Source organism: Sus scrofa, chromosome 3 (assembly GCF_000003025.6).
Source record: "Sus scrofa isolate TJ Tabasco breed Duroc chromosome 3, Sscrofa11.1, whole genome shotgun sequence".
Classification (NCBI taxonomy): Eukaryota; Metazoa; Chordata; class Mammalia; order Artiodactyla; family Suidae; genus Sus; species Sus scrofa.
The window spans coordinates 88716643-88726441 of NC_010445.4; the positions used below are offsets into that span (position 1 = coordinate 88716643).

General features: G+C 35.0%; 1 pseudogene; it reads left to right on the top strand.

Moving 5' to 3' along the window:
- Positions 5438-9111, top strand: LOC100738648 (annotated as a pseudogene).

Genomic DNA, 9799 nt, shown 5'->3' on the forward strand with positions numbered 1-9799 from the left:
AAAAAAAAGTGTAATGGAAGAGTGGACAAAAGATTTCAAACAACACTTCACAATTTAGAGTATTCAGAGGAGAAAGAAGATACTTCCCACTGAGAACTATTACTAATAAGTTTTGGAAGCTAAATTGTGGTGCAGTGAGTTAAAGATCCAGCATTGCCCCAGCTGTGGTGCAGGTCCCAACTGTGTGGGTTTGATCCCTTCCCTGGGAACTTCCACCTACTGTGGGTGTGGCCAAAATACATATATATATATTTTATATTATATATAATATATAAAATAAACACTTCATATATAAAGTGTTAAGGATGCTTTTAAAGTCCTTGATCATCTGGGACTATGTTTTTTTTATAAAGACTTTAGAGAGTATGTTTCTTACACAACAAAATAGTTTGCTCTTACTCCTCCTGACTCCCTGCTTAATATACATGAATTTTAGGGTCCCCAATGCATATGAAAGTTATGTTTATACTATAATTTAATCTATTAAGTGTGCAATAGCATTATATCTAAAAAAACAAGTATATACCTTAATTAAAAAATACTTTATTGCTAAGTATGCTGACCATCATCTTAGCCTTCAGTGAGTCATAATCTTTTTGCAGTAGCAATATCAAAGATCACTGACCACAGATCATCATAAAAAGTATAATAATAAATAAAAATTTTGAAATATTATGAGAATTAACAAAATGTGACACAGAGACACGACGTAAACAAATGCTGTGGGGAAAATGGAGCCAACAGACTTGCTTGAAGCAGAGTTGCCACAAACCAATCTGTTAAAAAAAAAAAGGCATTATCTGCAAAGCACACTAAAGTGAAGTACAATAAAATGAGTTAAGTCTGTGAATACATGTGTGAGAAAAATAAAAAGAGAAAGATCTCCTTTCTCAAGAAGAAATTTTGTACTCTGGCTTGTACTATATTAAATAGCTCCTGATTGTCTGGAAAATAAAATTAAAAACAAAATCTTCTGTCACTCCAGAAAACATCTCCAGAAAGGTAGATAAGAAAGAAAATGGTTTTATTATTTAGTAAGCATTGAACCACAATGTGATGTATATCACACACAATCTGCTAAAGAGATTGCAGAGATAGATGTCTCACCCTTTTATAACTAAGAAGCTAAAACCCATTCATTTCCTACATGTTCTCAAGATAATAACTAGTCTTCAAGTAAAAGGACTTGACAGCAACATTTGTCACAAATAGTTTATCCTAAATTCACTTGGTAATTGGAGTGATCATCTATGTTAGTTCATTGGCTTTATAAAAGAAAAAATGAACTTCTTATATTGATAGGTTATGACAGATCATTCTGCAACTTGGAGCCCATTGAAGCTATGTTCCTACCCACACACAGAAACTGGGAGACATGGGAACTATTTCTCTCTAGGTTGACATTTCAAAGAGGTGGTTCCCACATTTTGGGGAAAGACATTGCTGTGTCCTAAAGCTGGCAAGAGGTTTACTTTGCTTTTCAAAAGACTTACATACATTTCAAAAAGATAGAGAATGGATTTATAATAACAAGTTTTCTAAAATAAATGCCCTAGGTAAAGTGGGTGAAAATCTCTCTTCCTCTCTCTTTCTTTTTCTTTTTAAATTTGTATTTACCTTTATATCATCTATATTCTATAGTATACAATTTACTGTAGACTGTATACTGCTCCACAAATTGGTTAATTAACATCAGTTGCAACTAGATCACACCTTTTTTTTTTTTTGCAATGCAGACATGTATTGCTAAATTAATGTTTTCATGATTTTATTGAGACTTGTGGGAGACTAAAGAAAGAAGAGTTGAGAGATTTCCATTCTTTGAATATCAAAGTATGTAAAAAAACTAGCTAGAATGAAATGATTGTTTCCTAACAGTGTAAGTTGGGGTCACTGGGTTGGAAAGTATTTTTCAGGTCAAGAAAATATCTGGGTATAGGAGGGAAGAGGCAGAAATAAAGAATATATTACATAATGATTATATGCAAAGATTGAAAAACAGTAGTAATCATGACAAAACGGTGTTAACCAAAAAAATTATTGAAATGTATCTTTGTGAAAAACAGAAAATGCATAGGATAGCAAGAGAGAGACAATTATCAGCCTCTTTGTCATTTGGAAATGACTTAAATCACATTAAGTGGAATACTACATTGATTCTGAAATCCATGGAAATTTACTTTAAATCTCTAAGGAATCAGGTAACTTTGAAGATTCAAAACAGTAGGTTTCAAGACTGCACTCTATATATTCCAAGGTGTATGAGATAGTACATATCATTCAATGAGCACATATTTGTAATATTCCCATTTACTGCTGTTTCATAAAAATACTCAAAGTGGAACATTAATAACCTTTGAAAGCCAATTACTTTCTTGTTACTTGTTCCTGCTTGTAATTCTATTTCCTTTCAGATATGTTATTCCTTAAGTATAAGAAAATGGAAATACAAACGAGATATAGGCAGATACATTTTGGAGAACTTTCGGATGATGCCAGCCAAGTATTTATACATTAACATTCTGTTGTTTTATAACATCAAGTAAAAACTAAAATGTGTTAATAAGTTAAATTATAATAGGAAATTTTTTCTTTTTAATTTTAGTTGGCAGTTTGAAAGGTAGTTTTCTGTTTTTGCAGTCCTTGAAGGAATATAATGCTTATAAAAATATGAAACTCTAGAAATATCACAAAGACATCCTATAGCAGTTAGGTAGAAAAAATTCTATAGAAGTTGAAGAAAATTGGGCAACCAAGATAGATAAGAATATGACCACAAATTAAACATAGAGCTTAATGCTCTATGTTTACCTATTTATTTTCAGTTCAGAAAATGGCCAGAGGAGGGGATTTTCAGCCAGTACAGAATCAGGGTAAAAATTAACTCTTCTTATTGCCCTCTGATGAATACTACATTTTGTATTAAAGTAGTAATTTAAATAGGTTATTGATAACGATTAGACATATAATAATTTTAAATATTAAAAAGTAAAAGAAATGGGTCCATCCTCAAAACCATAAAAAAAGATACAACTTAAAAGAAAAAAAAAAAAAAACCTTGCTGATAATTATTAAATCATTTTTTAAGTTAGTCCAAAACAAATATCCTTGATCATTGGTATATAAGTTTTAAACACTAAATATTTTTAACAAAGAGATATATGGCAAAGTCAAAGACAGGCACTGCAGCAATACAAAATTAAAAATGAGAAAGGACTCAAAGGAATAAAAGAACATAGAAGATTAAACAATACGGCATTATCTTTGTCTGCTTTTTAAAACCAAGCACAAGGTTTAGCTAAAATATATATATATATATAAATACATATATAAATATATCTTCTTTAGGGTAGGATGATAAAGCAGATCAAGAAATGTTTGTAAAGATAAGATTGGCCTTGAAAAGACAAGAGCAGTGCTCAAGAGGGATTTCTCACATACTGACACTGACCAGCATACAAATGGCTAAATGAGGTAAGAATGGGGGACTTTTACATCCAAAGAATGAATTGTCTCCATGCAGAAATGTGTAAATGAGCAGAAAAAGATGACTTGAGGCAATAAACCAGTGAAATACAAAACAGCCTTATTCTTAGTGAGGAACAGACATATGTAATATCCCTTTCAAGCCCTAAATTGATTCCATGGAACCTTTAAATGTTCTCTCAGTCCAAAAAACATTTATAAATGCTTACTATCTTAGTTCAAACATTTCATGCAAAATCCTCAGGATTTGAAACTCCATTTATGTTTAAGGCCTACTTATCTTTGATCATCACAATTTGGGGAAGACTAGGGCTTTTTAAAAAATCATAAGTCAGCTCCAGTTCTCTCAGACTCCACGTCAAATAGTATAACAAGTAAAGCAAAATAAAACAGATTTTTAGGGATATTTTATGTTTCTATTTTAAGATAATATTAATTCCTGCCTAGTCTCATATAAACTTGAGTTAAATAAATACAGATCATTATATATAGTCTGGTTCAACTCACACTTGGCTCCCATTTTTGTACTTCACATCACAGATGTACCACAAAGGCAAAACAAATGCAGGTGAGTAATTGGTTGTATTTCGTTCTAAACCACAAATAAAGAATTTATTTGGGAGTGATATGCTTTGCTCAATATCTATATTTCCAATCTCCCCTGCAAATAGATGAGGCCTTATGTTGATGTTATTAGGAAGGATTTTAAGCAGCTATTATTTACGTTTTTTTCTCACATTTCAGGAAATTCAATTCCTAACTGATAAGATACCATCAACTAGGAGTTGGCAAAATATTGGTAGGCAACTGTTTTGTGAATGAAGTAATACTAGAGCACAATCCCACCCAATCTTTTAGATATTTCTATGGCTGCTTTCAAGCCATAATAGCAGAATTGCAACTGAGACCATATGGCCACAAATCCTAAATTATTTACTATCTTCTCATTTACAAAAAAGTGTTTTCTGAATCCTGCTATAGAGAACTTCTTACACATAAAGAAGAAATGTTTAGGGATGATCAAGTGCTTGCATTTGTCATCTCTTACCCTCTGCTTTGTCTTGACCAAACTTTAGTCAGGCTTCTCTCCTTCCTTCATGTGGAAAGTAACATAATGTCTTTTCTATCAAAGGAAATCTTGGTTACTCCATTTTGTTCTGGTTTCGGCTGAAACACCTTCCTGTGACACCCCCCCCCCGCCCCCCGCACCTCATTCCCTCTTCTCCCAGTAACAGTTTGTTTCAAATTAGCAAACCGAGAGGAATGTGCACCCTGACTTGACCAATGGGAAGGAAACACGTACATCACCTGCGTTAGAATAAATAGGGAGGGTCTTTTCTTCTTTGTGCATGCTTTTTGAGTACCCGCGCCCTTCTGCAGAAGTAAGAGCCTTGTCAAGATCTCCCCATCTTCATGTGTCTCATTTTCCAACACTGACAACCCGAGCCATCTCCCCAACATTCAGACCCCTGAACTCTGCATGCTCTCAAGTATGAGAAAGCACTGAAAAGTGAAATCTGCCCCTCCTACCAGCTTCTCTTGGGAATCAACTGATCACAGCAAGATCCTTTCCTTAGTAGACTCACTGGTCACTACCCTTTTCTTGTACAGCTTCCTCTTAAAAGATTCTGCACATCTCTGCTTGCTTCTCCTTTACCCTATAAACCAAAAAGCCTTTTCTGTTTGATTGTGAGATGAGTGCAAATTTCTGGGATTGGAGCATTCTCCCCTTTGCTGTACGATTTCTTCTGAATAGAACCTCTCTCTACATTAAGGTTTGTTTTTTGTTTGTTTGTTTTCTTTTTTGTTTTTATTTTTTTTAATTGTTATTTCCCCAATACATATTTTTTATCTGTTGTACAGCATGGTGACCCAGACATGGAAATAACCCAAATGTCCATCAACAGATGATTGGATAAGGTTTGTTTTTAATCTGGCAGTTTCTGGTGACATGGATGGAGTGCAGACCACCAGTCACACCCTGTGGTCTTTACCCTGGTATTCATGCTGGCTTCTCAAACCCCTGTGTTCTTCATGGCTGGGGAACTCTGGGTCCACAGTGGCAAGTCACAACTCTTAATCCAGTGCTTTGGACATTTTTCTGTAGTAGTATAATAGGGAGTTGCTTTAATTCCATTAAATTGACCTCTTCCAGTTCTTTTCTGCTTGTACAGGACTTCTCCCAGCTCTTTTCTGTTTTAGTAAGAATTTTACTGGGTAAAAGCCTTCTTAGTTCATTTTAAGTAGGGATTTACAACTTGACTCTCCAGAGGGAAATTTTCAGCTCTTTTGTAATGCCTCTCTGCTTTTCCTTATTCCTTAGCTCAGGGATTACACAGAGTGAACCTTTCAGCTCCTAAAGAAAGATTGCAGAGGGACCCCTTTGACTCTCAAATGGGGATTGTGCATAAAACTGATTTATTACCTGCCTCCTTTCTCTACTTGATCCTACTACCCCATAGATAACTCTAAATCTACTGAGATGGAGGATAGATTAACTCCAGCTAACTATGCTTCACTGCTATGGCACTAATTTTGCCCAATACCTTCGAAAATGGCATAGTTTTAGTAAAGATAACTTGGAGTTGCAATGACACTTTAGGGCTTTGGGAACTTCCCTGATTTGGTCCACCTTTAGGGAGCTGCTAAATCCCGAGTGTCTAGAATATGCTCTAAATAATGGCCTTTTTCTTTTCTTTCTTTTTTATGTTAATAAGAAGCCAAAAAAGTACACTCACACTCAAATCTCCCAATCAAGGCCTTCAAAAATCTAAGTATATCTTATTGGAAGCTATGCTATGCAATCTCCTGAGCACTACTTGTTTTCCTCTAATTCTACTCCTTTATCTCCAACTCTAAGCCTTGCCCTCAACATTTTCCACTTTTTTCTCTTCTGATCCTTTTAATTTGTTCCAGTCTCTCCCACAACTTTGTTCTCATCTGTCTTGTGTTCATCCTTCACCTTTCAACCTTGCCCCAGCCTTGCTAACTTCTCCATTCCCCATAGCATCCTGTGACTTTAGTCCTGTTTCTCTAATGTTAATACCTCAAGGACAAGAAACTACTGGGATCAAATTACTTCTTCTCTGCAGATTATTTTTTAACATTTGTTTCAATCTGACTTCTGTGCTACAATGAATAATTTCTCTGACCATGTATAAATAGAGAAAAAATTCCTGCACAATTGAGGTCAGTTTTAGGGGCATACTCGAGGGACTCTTAGATCTCTACGATGGCTAAAGTCCTTTCAGATTCTGGAGACAACTCCCTATAGTTTGAAAAATCTAAATTAGTCAGACTTAATGAGGATTTAGAAAGAAATCAAAGTGCCCCTGAGGCCTAGAACAAAACCAAGGAAACTGGAGAACAGTTTTTTGACTCTTAGAAAATACCTAGATATATTGTTTTGGTCTAATTTTAAATGATCACATGGAATCTGCTTTGGTTACCAGCTTTATTAGTGGATCCCATGTAAAACTGAGAGAGGTTATTTAAATACATCACACTAATTGGCAAAATGTCCTTTTCTCTGCGATCCAAGCTTTAACATGACACCATAAGGCTACACAGGTACACCTCATTCTATTGTGCTTCTCACATACTGTATGTTTTACAAATTAAAGGTTTGTGGCAGCTGCTTCAATCAAGTTTATTGATACCATTGTTCCAACAGCTTTTGCTCAGTTTGTGGTAATTCTCACAAAATTTCATTTTCTTCATAATTATTATATAAGTTATGATGATCTGTGATTAGTGATCTTTGAAATTCCTACCATAATTGTTTTTCAGTGCCAGGAATCATGCACATATAAGACAGCAAACTTAATCCATAAATGTTACATGTGTTTTGACTGCTTCACTGACTGGCTCTTCCCCTCTCTCTTTCCCTCTCCTCGAGGCCTCCCTATTCCCTGAGACACAGTATTAAAATTAGGTTGGTTATAATCACACAATGGCCTCTAAGTAATAAAATGAAAGGAAGGACTGCATGTCTCACTTTAGAACAAAAGCTAGACATGGTTAAGCTTAGTGGAGGGGACACTTCAAAAGCTGAGAAGGCCAAAACCTAGGCCTCTTATGCCAAACAGTTAGCCAAGCTGTGAATGCAAAAGAAATATTCTTGAAGGAAATTAAAAATTCTACTCCAGTGAACACATGAATGATAAGAAAGTAAAAGAGCCTTATAGCTGTTTTGTGGTCTAGACAGAAGATCAAACTAGCTACAACATTGTTTTTATACAAAGTCCAATCTAGAGCCAGGCCCTAACTCTCTTAAATTCTGTGAAGACTGAGTGAGTTGAAGAAGCTATAGAAGAAAACTTTGAAGCTGGCAGAGATTGGGTAGTGAGGTTAAGGAAAGAAGCTGTCTCCTTAGCATCAAAGTGCAAGGTGAAATAGCAAGTGCTGATGCAGAAGCTCCAGCAAGTTATCCAGATCTAGCTAAAATAATTAACTAAGGTGGCTACACAAAACAGCAGATGTTCAATGTAGAAGAAACAGCCTTCTCATGGAAAAAGATGCCATATAAGACTTTCATAGCTAGAGAGGAGAAGTTAATGCCCTTCTTCAAAGTTTCAAAGGATAATCTGAATCTCTGGTTAGGGTCTACTCTAGCTAGTAACTTTAAGTTGAAGCTAATGCTCATTTATAATCACAAAAATCCTAGGGCTTTAAGAATTCTGCTAAATCTACTCTGCTATTTTCTATAAATGGAACAACAAAGCCTGCATGACAGCAGATCTGTTTATAAATGGTTTACTGAATATTTTAAGCCCATTGTTGGGACCTACTGTTCAGAGAAAAAAAATTTTTTTTCAAAATATTATTGCTCATTGATTATGCACCTGGTCACTCAAGGGCTCTGATGTGATGAAAATGAGATGTATATTGTTTTATTCCTTCTAATACAATGTCCATTCTGCAGACCATGGGCCAAGGAGTAATTTTGATTTTAAATCTTATTACTTAAGAAATACATTTTCATAAGTCTATAGATGCGATAGAGAATGATTCCTCTGATGGATATGGTAAAGGTAAACTGAAAGTCTTCTGAAAAAGATTCACTATTTTAGATGCCATTGAGAACATTAATGATTCATGGGAAGATGCTGAAACAACCACATGGAAGAAGTTGACTCCAATCTTTATGGATGTCTTTGAGAGGTTCAAGACTTCAGTGGAGGAAACAATTGTAGAAGTTGTGAAAATGGCAAGAGAAACAGAATTATCACATAATAAAACTTTAATGGATAAAGAGTTGATTCTTATGGGTGAGCAAAGAAAGTGGTTTCTTGAGACGGAAACTATTCCTGATGAAGATGCTGTGTTAAAATGACAATGAAGGACTTAAAATATTACATCAACTTGGTTGATAAAGTAGTGACAGGATTTGACAGGACTGACTCTAATTTTGAAAAATGTTTGAGAGTAGGTAAAATGCTATCAAACAATATTGTATACTACAGAGTAATCATGGGTAAAAGGAAGAGTCAGTCAAACAGTCAAACCTCATTGTGGTCTTATTTTAAGAAACTGCCATAGCTACCCCAGCCTTTAGCAACTACCATCCTGATCAGTCAGCAGTCATTAACACAGAGGGAAGACTTACTAGAAAGAAGATTATAACTTTAAGTCTCAGCTAATTGTTAGCATTTTTAAATAATAATACATTTTAAAATTAAGGTATATACATTTTCATACATAACGCTATTGCACATGTATTAGATGACAGTACAGTGTTTACATGACTTTTCTATGCACTAGGAAACCAAAAAATTTGAGTGACTCATTTGATTGTGATATTTGCCTTATTGCAGTGGTGGTATAAAACCAAGTTTCAATAGCTCTGAGGCATGCCTGTACAAACTTGACAAAGTGATACAACACAAACTCATGACTCTCTAAATTAAACAACTCGAGGGAAATCATTCTAAGACCTTAGGGCCACCCTGAACTTTACCAAAGTATTTGGTAGAGATGCCTGTGGCTATTACAGGGGAAAGGATACTAAGACAAAAAGATAGTAACTTCAGAGCTTCAGTGACTTCTCCCTGAGAGATCTGCTTTTGTCTACCCCCAAATACTCTTAAACACCTTAGAAGAAATAATAATTCCAGCCAATGAGCACCCCACCACATTCGTGGTCACATTTGACATCTCACAATTTTCCAGTGTTATCCCTCAGAGTACATAAACAATCTCTGTAGTGTGATTAGACAATTCGACACATGCTTTACACCTTTCTAAATTCCTTTCTATACATCTTGGGCCTCATGCTGCCTAACGTAACTTTTTATTAAGTTCCACTATTCAG